We start from the raw sequence: 20,646 nt of genomic DNA, 5'->3' as shown, positions 1-20,646 counted from the left end.
ATCAATTTGAGAGGTTGGTGTGTATGGTGCATGATGACGTGTCTTGTCCCCCAGTAGTTGGTCTATTTTCTATTGATATGTTTTTTCTGAGCTTTATTGTTGTTGTTGGATTTGTAGAACTGAACTGAATAGAAGGAGGGTGTAAGGATTATTCTTGGAGTTGCACAATTCGTGATGTGGGTGGACCTTTCTGTGTTGTGTTGTGTAATATTTGTGGTTGAGGTTAGAGGTATTATATACTGGCTTTGAGTGGTAGCTGAATACTAGTCATCTTGTTTCAAGTAAATGATGAAAGGGAAAAATCAAAAAAGCCTAATGATTTGCAAAATTAAAGTGTAATCACAATTAGGATAATCAATGAAAACTCAAGGACGATTCTATGTATGAATAGAAGTCGTCACAGTGAGTAGTTGCGAAGGCTACCAGACATGATTCATTATGTTGCTACCCAGAATGATGGGGAAAGGGGAAAAAGGGACAAAAATATGATAGGTCTGATATCTCTGTGACTAAGCTTATCTTTCTGAACCAAGAAGTGATGAGCCCTTAAAATGGAGAGAGGTGGAGTATGTGTGTGTGGGGGGGGGGGGGGGTGTCAAGATAATTTACAATATACATTTTATAATTCAGGAGAGCCCCTTAGAATGTGAGTAGTTTTCTGAAGCCAACAAAACCTCATATATTAATTAACCCCTTCGCTGCGGCGGGAATTCCGCCGCAGCGCTGGGGGGTGTGGGGGGGGCAGCGCGGTGGCGCTGTGCTCATGACGGAGCCACTCCGTCATGAGCCACGGTTGAGCTGTGCTCATGACAGAGCGGTTCCGTCATGACTCCGCCCAGTTGCGTTGTCCCCCCGCACAGGCGGGGAAACAGCGCCGCGTAGGCGGAGCGGCCGCCAACGGTCGTGGCATGACGGAACCGCTCCGTCATGAGCACACGGCAACCGTGGCTCATGACGGAGCGGGGAAGGGGTTAAAGTAACATCTATAACTCATTAGTCTCTGAATGCTTTGGCTGAGCCATTAAACTCTCGAACTTCAGTGTTTGCAACATCATCCTGGGGGTTGAACTTAAAGCGAGGTGCAGCTACAAGCAATGCAACATTAGGGCAGCTCAGCGAATGGCAAAGGGCGCAGGTGACAAACCCTGCACAAATGTTGTCTGAATATTCACCATATCTAAAATTTAGCATGACAGACCCAGGACGGTCATGACACAACTTGTCATAAAGCAGTTTAGACTCAATTGTCAGCAAGAATTTGAGCAAGAAGACCTTTTCACCACTCAGGTGGATGGCTTTACAGTATCCAGAGATACGTTTTTATGGTAAATGCTTTAAGAGGAATAAACTGGTGGGCATGTTCTTATGTTTTATTTTTATGATGTCCCAGAACTGGCTTTCTTTGTTACATTTGTTGTGATTTGTTTCCCAAATTTCAGTGCCACCATGTGCTGATTTGGGAAGGTAAACGTTCAACGACGAGGCACATTTATAGTGAATTTACCTAACACGCCTGATTCTCAGCAGCCGGATGTATCGGATGTATCGCATAATGAGCAGGACTTCAGGCTGCAGGGAACTTTGCGCCCACATTGTCAGTCGGGGCTTTCCATAATGTGCGTGGTGGCATTGAGGGCATCACAGTAGCAGCTGCTCACCCCTCAATACAACCCTTGCTGCCGAAAGTTCGACCATAGGATTTCTGGCAGCTGTGTATGTGTGTGGTGCCACTCTGACAACAGAAAACACAGTGCCCCTTTTGACCTCTTTTTTTCAAACAAAAATACGTCAGCAGCTGTATACATCTCAGACGTTCAACTTCGCACACCACTTCTTTAAACGTCCTTTGAGGAGTCCACCCTGTGCACACGAGAAGTACATGCCATGCTTGGGTGATCGACACTAAGGTTTTGGTGCTGCATTTTGAGGTGTATGTTTTGTGTCAGTTATCATCCCTAAACGTCATCTAACCATGCGATATTATTTTATTTTAGTTTCGTTCACGAGTTGTAATCGTGCATTTAAGTTTTTTAGAATCATACGCAGTTTTGCTGTATTAGGGCCACATATGTTTTCTGTAACAGAAGCTCTGATAACGTCTGGCTTTTAAGTATGGCAATTTAGCCCATTGCTACCTTAGATAAGAGACAGTTATGGAATTTTGACAAATGTTTTCAGGATAATAGAAATGGTTTAGAGAGCCGACTCTGGTTTCGTAGTGTAGACTTACTCATCATTGGGTAAAATAGAAATTCCGATAAAGTTTATGTTTCTTTAGGACTTTAAGAATACATCAATTTCCTATAAAATGCAGCGGCACAAGCTCATTGTCAGGTGGCAGCATGTGGAACAAATAAAATGTCTGGCTCAATTGATGAAACAGAAATTGGAGAATTTCGATTCATGACCAAATGTACTGCTCAGTGCCCACTCAATTAGTATCACGTCTTAGGACTTACTATCTATGTTCCCTTTAGGATCCCCTGCTGGATACAATGAGAGTTCCTGTCCTACCACCCACGATGATCAATAAAAATAATACAAAATGCACGAATTTCATGAAACCTGGCAACAATTCAGAGCTTCATTGCAGTGGATAAGAAAGGTTAGACTCAGGAAAAATCCAGGATTATTTAGAGCGTAGGTCTCTCAAGAGCCAGACATGTTACTGGTGACCAGGTTCATGGGGACGAAAGTTCTTGCACTGCATTTGCTACTGTGCCATCCTGCGCTGCACAGTACAGTGCACACGTAAAGTTAGAAAAGGTTGGAGAAAAGAAAACTTTTCTCCTTTGATCCTACATCTAGGAACCATCATTTCCTTGTGCAAGTGTTAGTAGATAGGACTTTTTATCAAAAACTGTGGATGGTTGGATGGTAGCTGCTAACGCTTTTGTATCACCCCTGGGATGCCCCATCGATGCAAAGTAGCACATGGCTCTACTTTGCGTTACTTTTCAGCAACTTTACAGCGCAAAACAAGAAACTTAGGGGCATATTATCAAGAAACGGCGTTAAAATGATCGCCGCTTTAGCGTCAGGAAACTGCCGCTAAAGCGGCGATAATGAGCTTGATAATATGCCCTTGTGAATTCCCATAGAAGCTCAGCTTCACACCACAGCCTGGCCGGCTATGGGAATTGACAAGGGCATATTATCAAGCCCATTATCGCCGCTTTAGCAGGAGTTTCCTGCCGCTAAAGCGGTAATAATTTTAACGCCGTTCTTGATAATATGCCCTGTTATCTTTCTAAATTAACGTCTTACACTGAAAAGCTGCTTTACATTTCTTTCCCTACATCAACCTTTGTTTAAAACACCACCAGAGAAGGGTGGTGAACTCTGGTCCACAAAGAGCAACTCAAAGCTTTCTTGTTCTTTATCAGAAACTTCATCTGCCTCTCAATGATTATCGCCAGCCTTTTTGGCCCCTTAAGAGGCTGGGTGGATGAGTGTAATACGCAGTATTTAGGATCGGCGGCGGAGAGTGCACGAAAATAAGGACGGATAGTTGAATAAAGGGCGACTGGATGGATGCCCAGATGGATGAATGGATAGCTAGATGGATGGATGTATGGATATATGGATGAATGGAAGGATAAATGGATGCATGGACCTGTACTTAGGATACACGGGTGGGCTGATAGATGCGTAGGATTGGTTCTGGGACAGATGTATGTATGACAATATGGGCGTATAACTGGATGGATGGCACAGTGTTTACCATAGGCGAGTGGGCTGATAGATACTTAGAATAACTGCAGGGACAGATGTATGTATGCAATAGGAATGTCTGAATGAATTGAAAGATGGTTGGATGGTGCAGTGCTTAGGATGAATGGATGCAGTGCTTTAAGTGGGCAGGCTCTGAGCACCGGCAGTTATTTTCAGAAAAACTCGAAACTGGTCTCTATCGGACTCTATTTTCGGCCCTAGCAAAGGTAGTCAAGTTTTCTTTTCTTTTTTATTATTAATATTGATTAACATCCAATTTATAATAATCAATAATGAATTACTTACCACAATTAACACTATAAAATCTCAATTAAATATTAATAAATACAAAATAATCATTGATTTATTATAATTAAATTACTTCCCACCCTAATCCCCTTTAAACCCACAATCCGCTACGGAACTAAAAAACGCAAAATGTAATTAAAATAATATTGATAACTACAAAAAATTGAACACATATTAAAAAACAAACAACTCTCATACAAAAAATACATCACATACATTTAAAATATATACTAAAATACATAACACTAATTAAAAAATCGATTTTTTAAACAATATGGGGGACATTATCAAACACGGCGTTAACATTATCGTCGCTTTAGCGGCAGAAAACTGCAGCTAAAGCGGCGATGATGGGCTTGATAATATGCCCTTTAGAATTCCAATAGAAGCCCATGTTCTGGTGTCAACATGGGCTTTTATTGAAATTCTCACCGACATATTATCAAGCCCATTATCGGCGCTTCAGCAGCAGTTTTCTGCCGCTAAAGCGGCGATAATTTTAACGCTGTGCTTGATAATATGCCCCTAAATCCCGAATCAATACTTTGCACCAATTTATGTCGCTTTTGGTGACTTTGAAACAACGCAAAGTGTAGGATAAACCAAGGCTCTACATTTTCATAAAAAAATTAGTGGCTGGGGGGATTGGCTTCGCTGTGCAGCGAAATGGCCGCACACTAGCATGGCTCCGCTGGCCGAGCTTCAACAATCCGTTAGAAATCCGTTATAGCTGCCTGGAACTGGGTGCCCCCAGAGAGATAACACAACCGGTAACAGCGGGCAGTGCGGGGGAGTGCACCCGGGTGCTGTTGAGGCCGTCGACAAGCTGTGACGCTGCAGAGAGCGGAGGCATGAAAGCGGATCGGCCACACTGAAGCCGGGGACTAAAGTTCGCATCCTGTCCGTTGGCGCTGCTCAGGAGGCGGGACCGGGGTGCCAGCGGGAGAGGTGCTGTCCCGGTTCATGTTGCGCCCTGCTGAGACATGTCGCTGTGAGTTTATGCGCTGGCAGGCTGTGGCCCGGGTCTCAGTGGATGCCTGAGGACAGCGTGGGCTGTGTGTACGTGTGTCCGGAGGCCGATTCATGCACCGGCTACCGCCGGAGCGGCACCTGTGGATTCACGCCAAATTAATCTGCACCCTCACTAGGCCTGGGCGGCAAATTCCGCTCGACTCGCGGAATTTGCGGAATTTGGGTAATTTCACGTTACGCGGACAACGCGGAATTGCCCAAAATTCTGCTTTCCGCGGCTTCGCGGAATTTTTGCTTGTTCGCGATCTCAAAATGCGTGTTCGCGAGATATTTCCCCCCGAGCACGCAAACAGCAGTCGCGAACAGGTAAAAAGCATCGCGAACAAGCAATTCCGCGCGTTCGCTGAATTTCTGCGTGTTCGCGGAGATTTTTAACCATTTCGCGGAGATTTGCGTAGCGCGACTACGCAATTTCCGCCCACCCCTAACCCTCACTCGCCGGCGGCTGCCAGGATGACCCTATAATTAACAGATCGGCAGTGGAGAGTAAATGTCAGATCCAGGGCACTCTCACGATACGTGGGGCCTCCCAGTCGTGCCCCCATCTGTTGGGTGCCGATTGGGTCTGCTGGCCTGGTTGTCGTGCGATCCGCGAATGCTGAGGCGGCTGTGAGGAATCATCCTGCAGAACTGTTGCACAATTGGGGCCTTGCACTTCAGCCCGGATGCCCTCGTACTGACTTGTGAGCTGCGGTGGCGAGACTGGCGGTTTCAGCGAAGGGGGCAGCTTTTGAGGACAATATATCAAGGTCAGACTGGCGTTGCTGTGGCCGTTGACACCCGGACCCACTGCCTGTGTGTGGAATTGCAGTGGGACGCCTCGACGACGTCTATTCGATGAAGGCAGGTGGGCGCTAGCTGCGAGAGGTGGCGGGCTGCACCATCAGACGGAGGCAGCTGCTTCTTACACACACGCCATATTGTCTGTCAGCAGATCGTTGCTCATATCCCGACATGGGTGCCACGTGGCAATATCAACTTCGGCATAGCGGTGTCTTCTGGCGCCCCTGCCTGCGGCCGGGCACTGGGGGCGATTGTTGGGACTGTCGGGGGCTAACTTGCTGGTGCCAGTTCTCGGGCACTACTGGGCGGTGGATCTTGTGGTCCCAGCACTCATACTCCTGGTGCAAGACTCATACAGGTGGTGGTGTCGGCGATAGTAAGGAGCCCCCGGGCGGCGGCGTGGTGTCAAGAGGTTCTCGCAGCGGGGTGTTGGACATAAGTGCATAGTGCAACGCAATAAGACATCTGCCACCCTCTCTTTGTCAAGGACATCGCGGATTGCAGAGATGGGGAAACCAGACACACGCCAACCCAGGATAACATAAAAAAAAAGTCCACTAAAACAGCTGACACAGACACTGGTCAGCAGGAGTCTACCGAGGAGGGGGCTGCTCACCCACCTAGAGGACATTTGTGCGATGTTTTGGGACCTGAAACCAAGCCTCCAAGGTTTGGATTCTAAAATGGACTCGCTAGCGGAGAGAATGGACAGGATAACTCAGCGTATGGACAAACAAGAGGGTCGCATGAGTGTTCTGGAAACGAGAGTGACTGAGACAGAAGAGGGACAGATGGAGATGGACAAGAAGTTGTGGGAAAAGGATGGAGTACTGCACGTTATAAGGCAAAAGAATGAGGATTTAGAAGCCCGGTCGAGGAGGAACAACATCAGAATTACGGGTGTTGCGGAATCAACAGACATCCAGAATATGGAGAAGTACATAGAGACAATGATGTTGGATCTCTTCGGCTCTGACCTGTCCGCAATGTTTCTAATTGAGCGAGCACACCGGACACGGGGGCCCAGGCCGCGTCCGGGTGCACCGGCAACACCAATACTGGCGAGAGTTTTAAACTATAGAGACCGGGTGTCAAGAAAAGACAACTGGGGTTGTAGGGCTGGTCCCACAACCCCATGCGTAGATTAATCTACGTGATTTTCTGATTATTAAAAGACCCACCCCTTTCCCGTGCTCCAGCACTTCCATAGTGTATAATGTATGGTGTGTTATGTAAACATATTTGAGAATTATGCACTTTGACAAATGTTACTGGTAAAACTATGATTGTGCGAATGTTTTTACTTTGCGAGTATTTGGTTGTCAGATATTTTGTGTCACGAGCATTTAAGGAATTAATACATTGTGCTTTGATTTGTCATCGTATTATAAGCATACTTTGTTGTGAGGTATTTATCACGTTTCTGATTGAAGAAACTATAAACATTTGATGCCTGAAGTCCGCTCGCACCGCCCGTAGTTAGTGACGGAGCGTGTGAGCGTTTCTGCTGACGGAGCGTATGAGCGCTTGGGTGCTATTGCCTATTTAAACCGCGCCCAGCGTTCTGGAAGGCGCTTTGCCTTCCGTTTGTCTCACGCGAAAGATCGCGTCTGAGATCCTCCTGCAAGGAAATCTGCAACACTTACCTGGACATCTTCAAAGCGCAGATTTCAACAGCTCCGGTCTTCCGCTTTTGATGTCTTCTTTTCCCACGACGGCAGGACCTTCAAAGGAAACAAAAGGAAGGAGATAAGTACATTTTAGTATTTAAGGTGCCCTACGCAAGAAAGGCACTTTTAAAGACAAACAAAACAATTTTTGGAAACCTTTGGATTTGAAAGGAACAGTTTGCTCAATGAAGAATTCAGCTACTACATTAAGGACAATAGAATTTTGCCGATTATTATTTAAGCATACCATTTTATTTTTTGTTTACTGTAAAATCTACAAGAGTGTTAGGACCGTTTTAGATATTGTGGTATATGTGTTATTATCTTTGTGATTTATACAAGAGGGATACCAACAGGCTCAGAAGTAACAGAGTGACTTTGTATGCAATACCAGATAAAAGTCGAGTAAGTAGAAAAGGGGGCTAAATACAAAAGAATCCAGGAATATATAATATGGTTTAGATCTAATGTTGTGCTTGTCTTTTTAGCTCCAGCAATACACGGACAAAGACACTATTGCAAGACACTGCCTAACTTCTCCACAACATCAAAAACTGCCTGATTAACATCTACCCTTATCATCAACGCGAAAACAATAAAATACCAGGACGTAGGCCCGACAGGTGTTGTTCGCAGGTAGGCAATGTTGATAAACAAATTTTAATGGTTTTCACTAAAGAAAGAATTAGAAAGAATAAAATGACAAATCAGTAAAAAAGAATCACATAGTAGAAATCTTGAATGTTTTATTATTTTGGCAGGTCGACAACTGAACACGTCATCACGTCCAGTATCCGGCCCTCCTCCCGGATTTCTAACTTTTATCTTGTAATATGTACAAAAAATTACAAGTTTTAAATTAGTAATTAGGGAAGTTGGTCCCTTGCGTCTCTGCGAAATTCACTACGTCTCCGAAAACACCTTAAAGGTAAGAGACGACGTAGTTACTTGACATAAGGCAAAGCCCACGAAAAAATATTTCGCCTGGATGCAATGGACCTCACCTCACAAATTTCGCTACAAGACATAGCTGCCATGTTAAGTGAAATAAAATCAGAAAATGCTGCTTTACGCAGAGATTTATCTGTACTTCAAGGTGCATTGCAGCAGAAACCTGTTCTTAAGCCTGCAAAGTTTCAAAAATCATTTACAGACTCTGCCACTTCTTCCACAGGTACCCCAACTCATATTCAAGTTGTCACCCCGGTTCCTATACCTCTTGCGCAACCTGAGAGATTTTATGGTGACAGTAATAAATCTATCTTTATGAATCAATGCCATTTGCACTTTTTGGCCAAAACAACCGCATTTCCTGATGACTCTTCAAAAGTAGCTTTTATTTTATCATATTTAGGTGGTGATACTGCTCTTCGGTCAGTTCCTCTGGTTGAAAGAGACGATCCTATTTTATATAATTTAAAAAAATGTGAACATGCTATGAAAAAGCTTTTTGCAAAGCATGTTTTTGTTCAATCTGCTGATAATGAACTCTTGAATTTAAGACAGGATTCTTCTGATTTACTCCATTATATTTCTGTATTCAATCGGCTTGTGCTTGAAGCAAAGTGGCCGGAAGATAAAAGAGTCTCTCTCTTTTATAGAGGGTTGAAGGAAGAACTAAAGGACATGGTAATGCAAATTCTTGAACCCCCAGAGGATATTAACGAATTCATAGATCTGGTAGTAAAATTAAACCATAGATTGTCTGAAAGAAGAGGAGAATGAGGGAAATCAGATCATAAGTTAATACTATTTAAAGACAAAACAGCAGCAATTAGAGAAGTCCCTACCAAAGTAGATCCTGTAGAACCTTTGCAGGTAGGCACCATTCGAGGACCCCTTTCTAGAGAAGAAAAAGAAAAAAGGCGGAAATTGAATCAATGCCTCTATTTTGGCAAAACAGGGCATTTCGTTAAAGAGTGCCCTACTCGTCCGAATAAACCTAAACAAAAGGCTTCAGACTTCGCACTAACTCAAATGCAGCCGGAAAACTAGAACACTCGATAAAAGACGAGGTCGATTTGTCGAGTGCTTACTCTAGCTTGGCCTCTACTGTGCCACCATTTGGGTGCCGTCATTTGTGCATTAAGATGAAATTAACAGCCTTATCCAATCCTGGGTGTTAATGGGACATTGATGCACTTATTGATTCTGGAGCCACTGGGAATTTTATTGACTACTCAGTGTCTTAACCATTGTTTTATGGAAAATAGTAAAGAAGATGTTGTGCAAGGATTCGATATTTCAAATGAATCATCTAGCATTTTACTTCTTGAAGGAGTTCCATCTGAATATTCTGATCTCACTAATGTCTTTGACAAAGGAAAAGCAAATACTCTCCCTCCTCATAGGGATTTTGATTGTAGGATAGATCTAATTCCGGGAGCCACCTTTCCATGCAGTAGAATATATGCTCTTACGGAAAAAGAGAATGAACATTTACGAACTTATTTAGATCAATATTTAGCTAATGGCTTCATTCGACATTCTAAATCACCAGTCTCCTCATCTCTTTTTTTTATACCAAAGAAGGGGGGAGAGTTAAGCGTGTGCATAGACTACAGAGTACTGAATAACATCACAATCAAGAATAGGTATCCATTACCTCTTATCCCTACATTGTTGGACCAAGTAAAACAGGCAACCATTTATACTAAATTGGACTTGCGCGGAGATTACCATCTTGTGAGAGTTCGAAAGGGTGATGAGTGGAAAACTGCGTTTCGCACAAAATTTGGCCTTTTTTTATATCAAGTTATGCCCTTCGGACTCTGTAATGCTCCTGCTGCTTTCCAGTTTTTTATAAATGAAGTGTTACATGAGTTCAGAGATGTTTGTTGTGTCGTATATATCGATGACATACTCATTTATTCAAACTCAAAAGAAGAGCATGTAAAACAAGTTTGTGCCATTCTTCAAAAATTGCCTACCAATTCCTTATATGTGAAACTGGAAAAAAGTTGGTTTCATGTCTCAAAGGTGGACTTTTTAGGTTATATAATTATTAGTCCTTCTGGCATAAAAATGTATCCAAAAAAAAATCGAGGCAGTAAGTTCCTGGCCCAGTCCAACTTCAGTTAAACAGGTGCAAAGTTTCCTAGGATTTGCAAATTTTTATCGTCGATTCATTCAGAACTTCTCTCAAATTATTACTCCCATAACTAAACTCTTACGAAAAGGAGTACAATTTGAATGGTCAGAATTGGCCGAAAGGGCTTTCCAAGAATTAAAGACTAAATTTACCACAGCACCAATTTTTTGTCACCCAGATTCTACACAACCTTTTATAGTTGAAGCAGATGCTTCTCAGTTCGCTCTAGGAGGTGTGTTATCTCAACGTGATAAAGAGTCTGGACAAATGCACCATATAGCGTATTATTCAAAAAGTTATCATCAGCCGAACAAAATTATGCCATAGCAGACAAGGAATTGTTAGCAATCAAAGCAGTTTTTGAGGAATGGCGCCATTACTTGTTAGGTGCACGTCATCCAGTTACCATATATACTGACCATCGAAATTTACAAGCTTTACGATCAGTTAAAGCGTTATCTGCCAGACAATTACGATGGTCCTTGTTTTTCAATGATCATAATTTTATAATCACATATCGACCAGGGAGAGAGAATCAGAAGATCCCGAATTGGAGAAAACGAATCTGATAATAATATTATTGTAAAACCAGTACTGCCTGCAACATGTTTTCAAGCTAGTTTGTCAGATGTAAAAAGGCTTTAGAATTAAAAGATGTGGAAGAATGGAAAAAAGAATATCCATTTGCACAAGAAAGAGATAAGCTTCTGTTCGTACATGATCAGCTTATGGTACCTTCCTTTGACATTCGACAATCTGTTATGCGCCAACATCACGAAACCCTTTTGTCAGCTCATCCTGGGGTTACTAAGACTTATGAACTCATTAAGAGAAAATTTTGGTGGCCTTCCATGTTCAAAGATATACAAACTTTTGTTGAAACTTGTAGTGTCTGTTGTCAAAATAAATCATCTCATCAAGCACCAAGCGGCCTTTTAAGACCTTTACCGGTTCCACCTCAACCGTGTCATACTATTTCCTTAGATTTTGTGGTTGAGATTCCTCCGTCAAAAAAGGGTTTTCCCACTATTCTGACGGTTGTAGACCAATTTTCTCGTATGGCTCATTTTATTCCATTAAATAAATGACTGACTGCCATGGAATAAGCACAAGTTCTTATGTCTAATGTAATACGACTGCATGGAATCCCGTCAGTGGTCATTTCCGATAGGGGTTCCCAGTTTATCTCCCACGTTTGGCAAGAGTTGAGTACATTATTGAACATGGAAGTGCGATTATCCTCAAGTTATCATCCACAAACTGATGGATTAACTGAACGCACAAATCAAACCATAGAGCAACTTCTTCGATGTACCTTAACCACTTGTGATGAAGACTGGTCTGATTTGTTAAGTGCTCTAGAATTCGCATACAATAATGCAGAACATTCTTCTCTTAAAATGTCTCCATTTTTTTGTAATGATGGATTTCACCCCAAAAATATTCCTGATGATATAACAGTCTCAGATAATGTACCATCAATACATGACTATATCTCAAAATTAATCTCCATTCATTTGGAAGCGCAGTACCACTTGGCAAAAGCAAAAGAAAACCAAAAGGATTCTGCTGATAAACATCGAACCGTTCAACCTTCCTATTCAGAAGGAGATAAAGTATGGTTAAATACAAGAAACTTAAGAATAAAAGGAAACAAGAAGTTCAATCCAAGGTTTAGAGGGCCCTTTCCAGTAGAAAAGGTAATTAACCCAGTTTGTGTAAAGTTAACTCTTCCTTCTACATACCGATGTCATCCAGTCTTTCATGTGTCATTAATAAAACCATACCATCCAGAGACTCGCACTATTCGACCCCCTCCTCCGATTATCACTGAAGGACATCCAGAATTTGAAGTCAAAGCAATCTTAGACTCCAAAAGAGTTCGTGGAAAACTTTTCTATTTGATCGACTGGAAGGGGTATGGCCCAGAAGAACGAACCTGGGAGCCATTAACGCATCTAAAAAATGCACCCAGATTAATCAAAGCTTTCCATACTCGATGTCCCAAAAAACCCAAACCGATTGCAAGAATTTTAGGGGGGATCTTGAGAGGGGTGTACTGTCAAGAAAAGACAACTGGGGTTGTAGGGCTGGTCCCACAACCCCATGTGTAGATTAATCTACGTGATTTTCTGATTGTTAAAAGACCCACCACTTTCCCGTGCTCCAGCACTTCCATAGTGTATAATGTATGGTGTGTTATGTAAACATATTTGAGAATTATGCACTTTGACAAATGTTACTGGTAAAACTATGATTGTGCGAATGTTTTTACTTCGCAAGTATTTGGTTGCCAGATATTTTTTGTCACAAGCATTTAACTACGTGACGGAGCGTGTCTGCTGACGGAGCGTATGAGCGCTTGGGTGCGGTTGCCTATTTAAACCGCACCCAGCGTTCTGGAAGGCGCTTTGCCTTCCGTTTGTCTCATGCGAAGGATCGCGTCTGAGATCCTCCTGCAAGGAAATTTGCAACACTTACCTGGACATCTTCAAAGGGCAGATTTCAACAGCTCCGGTCTTCCGCTTTTGATGTCTTCTTTTCCCACAACGGCAGGACCTTCAAAGGAAACAAAAAGAAGGAGATAAGTACATTTTAGTATTTAAGGCGTCCTACGCAAGAAAGGCACTTTTAAAGAAAAACAAAACAATTTTTGGAAACTTTCGGATTTGAAAGGAACAGTTTGCTCAAGGAAGAATTCAGCTACTACATTAAGGACAATAGAATTTTGCCGATTATTATTTAAGCATACCATTTTATTTTTTGTTTACTGTAAAATCTACAAGAGTGTTAGGACCGTTTTAGATATTGTGGTGTGTGTGTTATTATCGTTGTGATTTATACAAGAGGGATACCAACAGGCTCAGAAGTAACAGAGTGACTTTGTATGCAATACCAGATAAAAGTCGAGTAAGTAGAAAAGGGGGCTAAATACAAAAGAATCCAGGAATATATATTATGGTTTAGATCTAATGTTGTGCTTGTCTTTTTAGCTCCAGCAATACACGGACACTATTGCAAGACACTGCCTAACTTCTCCACAACATCAAAAACTGCCTGATTAACATCTGCCCTTATCATCAACGCGAAAACAAGAAAATACTAGGACGTAGGCCCGACAGGTGTTGTTCGCAGGTAGGCAATGTTGATAAACCAATTTTAATGGTTTTCACTAAAGAAAGAATTAGAAAGAATAAAATGACAAATCATTAAAAAAGAATCACATAGTAGAAATCTTGAATCTGTTTTATTATTTTGGCAGGTCGAAAACTGAACACGTCATCACGTCCAGTATCCGACCCTCCTCCCGGATTTCTAACTTTTATCCTGTAATATGTACAAAAATTTACAAATTTTAAATTAGTAATTAGGGAAGTTGGTCCCTTGCGTCCCTGCGAAATTCACTACGTCTCCGAAAACACCTTAAAGGTAATAGACGACGTAGTAACTTGACACCAGGACACGATACTCAGATTGGCGAGAGAAAAAGGTGAAATTCAATATAAAGGAAATAACATCGCATTATATCTGGATTTTACACTGCAGGTTCAGGCAGCCAGAAGAGAATTCATGCCTGCAAAGAAAATCTTCCAACAAATAGGCACCAAATATACCCTGATCTACCCCGCGAAGCTGCAAATTCAGGGTAATGGCAAACCCACGTTTTTCACAGACGCTAAAGCAGCTCTGACATACGCAAAGCCGTTAGCAAAGGAGCATAAACAACGTTCACCGGCCGGCGATATTCAAACCGAGAACAATCTAAGTGATAATGACTGAAGGCCTACAACCTGCACTCTGGTTACTGAGATAAGTGCCTAATTTGGGCTCTCAAATTCCTGTTGTCTGAATATTATACAAGACTGTTTATGTGGGTTGCTTGGGGGTTTGTTATTATATTCTCCTGCACTGTAATCATTGTGCCGTGGCGTTGGGGGGCTCACTGTTTCAGGTTAGCACATTGTCCTCTCAGCCACCCTGCCTAGAGTGCAGGGGTGTATTTCCGGCGGCCCCACGTGCCCACATGGGATGATTCCCTCATGTTCATTACTGTGGACGGTTTGTTTACAGTCAACCGGGAAGGGGGGGTAATGACACAACCTAATTGGGGGGTTGGTGTGGGAGGGGGAGGGAGGGAGTTTAAGTTCCGCTGTTTAGACCTGCCATGGCCTGCAATCTGTTACACAAGTCCACTAGGCGGTATGTCATTCCGGTATACGACGAACGCCTGTCGAATCATGCCAGCGCACTATTCTACAAATGGTAACTTTACGATTTGCTCCGTACTATCACGGTATTCCATATATGCTCCATACACTAGCAGCGGTCCCAGGACCCGGGTCTATCTCTCTACCATTCCGCTGTAATGACGGCTCTCACATGTCTTTCATGGAACATTAGAGGTCTAAATGATCGCAGGAAGACTAGATTAATCCACTCTTACCTGACAAGACATGGGGTTGACATCTGTCTGCTCCAAGAAACACATTTAACTATTGCAGCTGCGGGTCTACTTAGAAATAACAGATGGGGTGAAGTGGTGGAGGCTGGGTACTCAAACTACTCCAGGGGTGTCACAATCCTCATACGTAGGGGGCTACATTGGAAAACACATCACACTACAGTGGACAAGGAGGTACGGTTTATTATATTGCAGGGCACATTGTACAACACCCCAGTAGTGCTAATTAACACGTATGGCCCAAATGCTGACTGTCCTGAATTTTTCCATCATATTTGGCAGAAAATACAGACAATGGGCAGCGTGGCGGTGATGTCGGGGGGTGATTTTAATGTTGTTCTCTCAACCATGGCAGACAGACAGGGGGTGTCTTGCGACCATCACTCAAAAGCTGCAGGGGTTTTGTCCGACATTATATCAGACATTCAACTGGTGGACACCTGGAGAACGCTTCATCCAATGGCCAGGGAGGGTACGTGTGTAACACAACATCGGAACGCATAGTCCAGACTGGATTACTGGTTAGTATCCAAGGACATTCATGCCTGGGTTCTAGATGACGGACATCACCCATGCACATTCTCTGATCACGCACCCACGTATATAAAGTTACAACTACCCGAGCCATATATGCAACCATTTACATGGAGATTCCCTTCAGGTGCACTCCTGGATCAGGTTTTTCGTGAGGAGTTGCGTGTAAAACTGGTGGAATATTTCACACTGAATGAGGGCACGGTGGATTCTCCGGGGGTACTTTGGAAAGCCTTCAAAGTTACCACTTTCCCGATACTCTGGGCCGAGGATACAACAAGATATTTGGGTATCAGAGCAAGTAGGTTTCTACAAGAAATTTGGTTAGCCAACTATGGATGCGTGATCGATTGGATAGAAAGCAAGATATACAGGTGGAAACTACTACCACTCTACTTGACAGGGCGCATTGCGATTACAAAAATGGTGATCCTACCCAAACTATTATATTTGTTTGTAAATATCCCCATGCCACTGAATACTACATTTTTTAAACGGCTCCGCTCTCTCATCCTCGAATTAGTTTGGGCGGGCAAACAACCTCGGGTTTCATGGAATTTATTGACACTGCCATTGGCACAGGGAGGCTTGGGTGCTCCAGATTTTTAGCTCTATGCCTATAGTGCGCAGGCACAGTATCTGCACTTCTGGCATCACCCAACTCCATTTCAACCCCATGTGGCGATAGAAATAGACCAAGTTGCCCATACACCGCTAAACGCGGCTGTCTATAAACCATACAGGCGGCCTCATCTAGAAATAGACACAGTAGAAACAACTCGTTGGGCATGGAGAGGTATTGCAAAGAGGGCTGGCCAGGGGGAATTATACGCACCATCTATGCCCCTGGGGGGAAATCCACTACTAGCGCCACTAATGGACAAAGCTACCACTAAGAGGGCAACAGTACATGATTTGGTGACAGGGGGTGACCTTTATCCAGAGGCAACATTCATGTCACTTCAGCAGATGTGTAAAACTCAGACACCCACAGCGTTAGACATGTTATTGTACTATCAACTCAGAGTTGCATGCAGGGCTAGGTATACGGACTTCCCAAGGGAACCTCTTACATTGCCAGTGTTAGAAAATGTATTGTCAAATCCATCTCCTCGCAAACTGATAACGCGTATATATAGTATAACACAAAAGAACTCCCCCATTATTCTCACTATAACCAAAGCAGATTGGGAAAAAGAGACAGGCATATCTATTACTGATAAACAGTGGCAGTTCTGCTGTTCCCAGCTGGAGCACCTGTCTCCAAATTATAGATTGCGGCTTGTGCATTTTAATTTCCTGCACAGAGTCTATCGCACACCACCACAACTATACCATATGGGCCAACACCCAGATACGAACTGCTGGAGATGTGGTGCAACTGCAGCCACATTTACGCATCTGGCATGGAATTGTGGAGTAATAGCACAATACTGGGTGTCAATTTTCTTCCACATCGGACAAATCACTGGCTTTCACCTTCTGGCCACACCACTGGTAGCATTGCTGGGTTTCGTACTGGAGGTCCTGAAAGGTTCTCGTAAACTCACGGCTATGCTGCTATTGCTAGCAAAACGTCAGGTAGCTATGCACTGGAAAACACAACATCCTCCTACAGTTGCAGAGTGGCTGAAAGCTGCCACATACTGCAAAGATCAGCTAACTTGCTTTTGGGAACTAATGCCAAGCAGATCTAGGCCTAAAGACATATGGACTCCCCTTGTGAGCTGGTTGGCGGCTGGCGGGACAGACCTTCAGGGAAATAGCGCCGCCTGAGGGCTACTGTGCTAAACGGGTCTATTAGCCCCTACCATATTTCTGTGCAGTTGGGGATCTGCCTAATGTTATAGGAAGTTGTCCGATGCAGGCGGGGTTTGGGGACCTGTGCAACAATGATACGCTCCAGGAGCACCAGTGACGTCGTCAAGTGGGCAGATATAATGGGCCTCATTTATGAGAAGTGACGCATCGCTGCGTGAAAGCAGCGATGCGTCACTTCTCAGTGCGCCCTCCTTGCGACACCAATGATGCATCATATTTATAATATGACGCATCATTTCGCAAGGAAGGACAGATACGTCAGTATAACTGACGCATCTGTCGGCGCAAAAAGTGGCGCATTGCTGGAGTTGTGTCGGAAGCCTGACGCAACTCCAGCAATGTTCCTTTCACATGGGGCAAGCCCCATGTGAAAGGGCCTGCATCACCCTTACGCCTGCCATGAGGCAGGTGTAAGGTTTTGACGCACTGGCATCCTAGTAGTGGCGCAGCAAAATATCATAGATAGCAGGTATAATGTAGCGCAGGGGTTTACGAAGTGACGCATCTACCTAGATGGGTCACTTCGTAAATATGGCGTGGCATGGCGCATCTTTTACGCCACTGGTGCGTCACAAAAAGTGACGCACCGGTGGTGCAAAAGTGACGCAGGGGCTCATAAATGAGCCCCTAAGTTGTTAACGTGTTTACATGACAGGTGGGGTGGGAGGGAGGGAGTTATAAATGTTATAATTGTTGGACACAGGTTCGTACACTTTGGATATTCCATGCAGATTTTTCCACAACAAATGCAATATTAACACGCAATGTCTTAAATCGCTGCCGGGCCTTTGGGATGTCGGTGTAACAGCTCTGTAATATAATTTCTACTGTAAGTCATCCTTAGCTGCCGGCCTCAGGGTTGTAGGCACATAGTTCTGTACAACGTGTTACCTGCAATAAAGTTTAAAAAAAAAAAAAAATGAGTGGCTGGCCCCCCAGCCTAGTGGATTCTGCATATGCTATATTCTCTGTAAGTTACGAGCCCATCTACGTTTTCAGAGAATGATGCTCTACACTGGGAACACAGTGAATGCACCAGAGTAAAAAATAATCAGTCAGGTTGCCTTCTGTATATTTAGTAAAAAATCAACTAATCTCATCTAACTCCCCCGCCATCCAGCCCATCTGGGTGTGTTAAAGCAATTTGTACTAACATTCTTTCAAGCCACTTCCCTACTGTAGCACGAACAAGCATTTTATCTATTAATATTGTAAATGACAATGCCTTTCATTTATCTGTTTTGATAATTAACACATAAATAAAAGAAATTGTCATTTACAATGCCAATAGCTCAAACTCTTGTTAATGTGAGGCCTCGGCAGCTTAGAAAGTCAAAGCGCACATGGCGCACTGAAAGTTGCAGGTAAGTATGTCATGCTTGTAGTAGGAGAAACACATTAAAGAAAATAGTAATATGGGTGGAGAGTGGGCGTAGCTTCATGATCGTACTCAAATACAACATGCCTCGCACAGCAGCGTATGCGCTGCCCAGGCTCAACCTAAAAACAGGCCAAAACTACATTTGCTGTTGTGTCAGTTCTGGGCTTATTTCAGCTTGGGGTTTGTCTGCCCCATTTTCCCCTAATACCGAGAATGTGCAACATTTATACATTTTGTTGCACAAAATCTAATGACAATTTTGCAAACATTATATAATATTACAAAAAAATTGTGACGTTCTCTTTGCTGTATCACAAGAAAAAAATTAAATCAAAGGCATACCTCTAATTTCAAATTTCTGCGAGACTGGTTCTACTGATTGGATTTTTTTCTTTTTAGTGTATTTTATTTATTAAAGTTTAATCTATTTTTATAAATTGGTTCGAGATTCTTGTGTTGTGTTATAACTTTATTACTTGTGAGGACTGCATAAATACTTTACACATAAACTCTGAGTTAAGCCTGACTGCTTTGTGCCAAGCTAGCAAAGGGTTAAGAACAGGTTAGATTAGTGACTTTTGTGATTCACTCTGACAAGGGTCGAGAATGTTGCCTGAGTGGGGCTTCCACCCCCTTCAACTAACAACCTATTTCCTTACAGTAACATAATCTGATGCTCATGTAAAGCATTGCAAAGCCCTCTGACTGATTTCATGCTATATACAAATACTGCAACGTGGAGCTGAATGGAGGGGCAGTAGGAAGTTGACAGCAAACACATGCACTCTTACATAGTGCAGCACCTACAAGAAAAAAGAAGCTCAAAAAGCTTGAGCAGTAGAAGGACATTGGACTCGGAAGTAGTACCTGGGCCATGCTTTAGGAGAGGAACTAACTCTTGAAGAGGAAATGAAGCTTGCACATGCTGACCAATGCAATAAGCAAGGAAATAAGAGTGATGATGAAGCCAACCACTGGTAAGTAATGGGCAGGCACCAAGTCCTCTATAAGAAAACAAAATGTCTTGCAAGTGCCAACGTATATGCTCTCTCAGACGAGACTTTAAATCAGGCATTTTGTGTTACATTTATGTAATTCTGCAATTACAGGACAGATGGACAGGTTGTTTGTTACATCTGCATGCAGGGTGATGCCAAAGAAAATCCGTTAATGTCTGGCTGACAGTTAACAGTTTTCAATAAATTGTGCATAGTAATGTAGTACAGGAAATAACCTTGGGTTGCTGTCATAAATTCACTCAATAATTGGAAAACATTTTGGAGCTCCATAACGGAGCGAGCTGGCAATATACTCTGCCGGAAGTAAATCAAGCATTAGTGAGAGCTATGTAGTAATGTTTTAAGCGGGGTAGAACAATTCAACAAATATCAATGTTCTTAAATTAACATATTGTAGCATTATTTATTTATGCACAGTTTTTCTCATAACCACCTCTTATAACCATGAAACAGCAATTTTCAAATCTTAATTTGTGCCATTGTGGTCTGAAAAGAGAGCTGTGCCTAGCAGAGGTAAAAATTCAAATGCAGAAATCTTGGGCCACAATGTGCAAACCTTTGTTATAGTCACGAGCTTCACTCCCCTCGATCTCCCAGCAGTAGAGAATATCGTAACTAAACTCGATGCTAACACTGGATCCCTCATCTGCGTGCTTATCTACCAACCCCCCCAGCCCATGCCTACCTTCCCTCTCTCCTTGAGCGAACAAATGGTCAACCTTGTTACAAACCATGCTAATGTTCTACTTATAGGCGACCTGAACTATTGGTTCAACTACGCCCTCGGCGGGCCACACGCCGTAGAACGATCTGAACTGCTCTCCAACCTG

The 20,646-nt window shown here is 43.1% G+C and overlaps 1 protein-coding gene across 1 annotated transcript in view; it reads right to left on the bottom strand.

Annotated features, from left to right (window-relative positions):
* Positions 1-13,156, bottom strand: part of LOC146867001 (uncharacterized) — a 171,857-nt gene extending 158,701 nt beyond the window's left edge. The window contains exons 1-2 of the mRNA XM_085614766.1: positions 13,081-13,156; positions 7,485-7,562 (exon numbers count right to left, since the gene is read on the bottom strand). The gene's annotated coding sequence lies outside the window, so the exon portion shown is untranslated. The remainder of the gene's footprint in view (positions 1-7,484; positions 7,563-13,080) is intronic.
* Positions 13,157-20,646: the final 7,490 nt, after the last annotated feature.

This window comes from Triturus cristatus, chromosome 1_2 (assembly GCF_964204655.1).
Source record: "Triturus cristatus chromosome 1_2, aTriCri1.1, whole genome shotgun sequence".
Lineage (NCBI taxonomy): Eukaryota > Metazoa > Chordata > Amphibia > Caudata > Salamandridae > Triturus > Triturus cristatus.
This window is presented reverse-complemented; position numbering and strand designations above follow the sequence as displayed.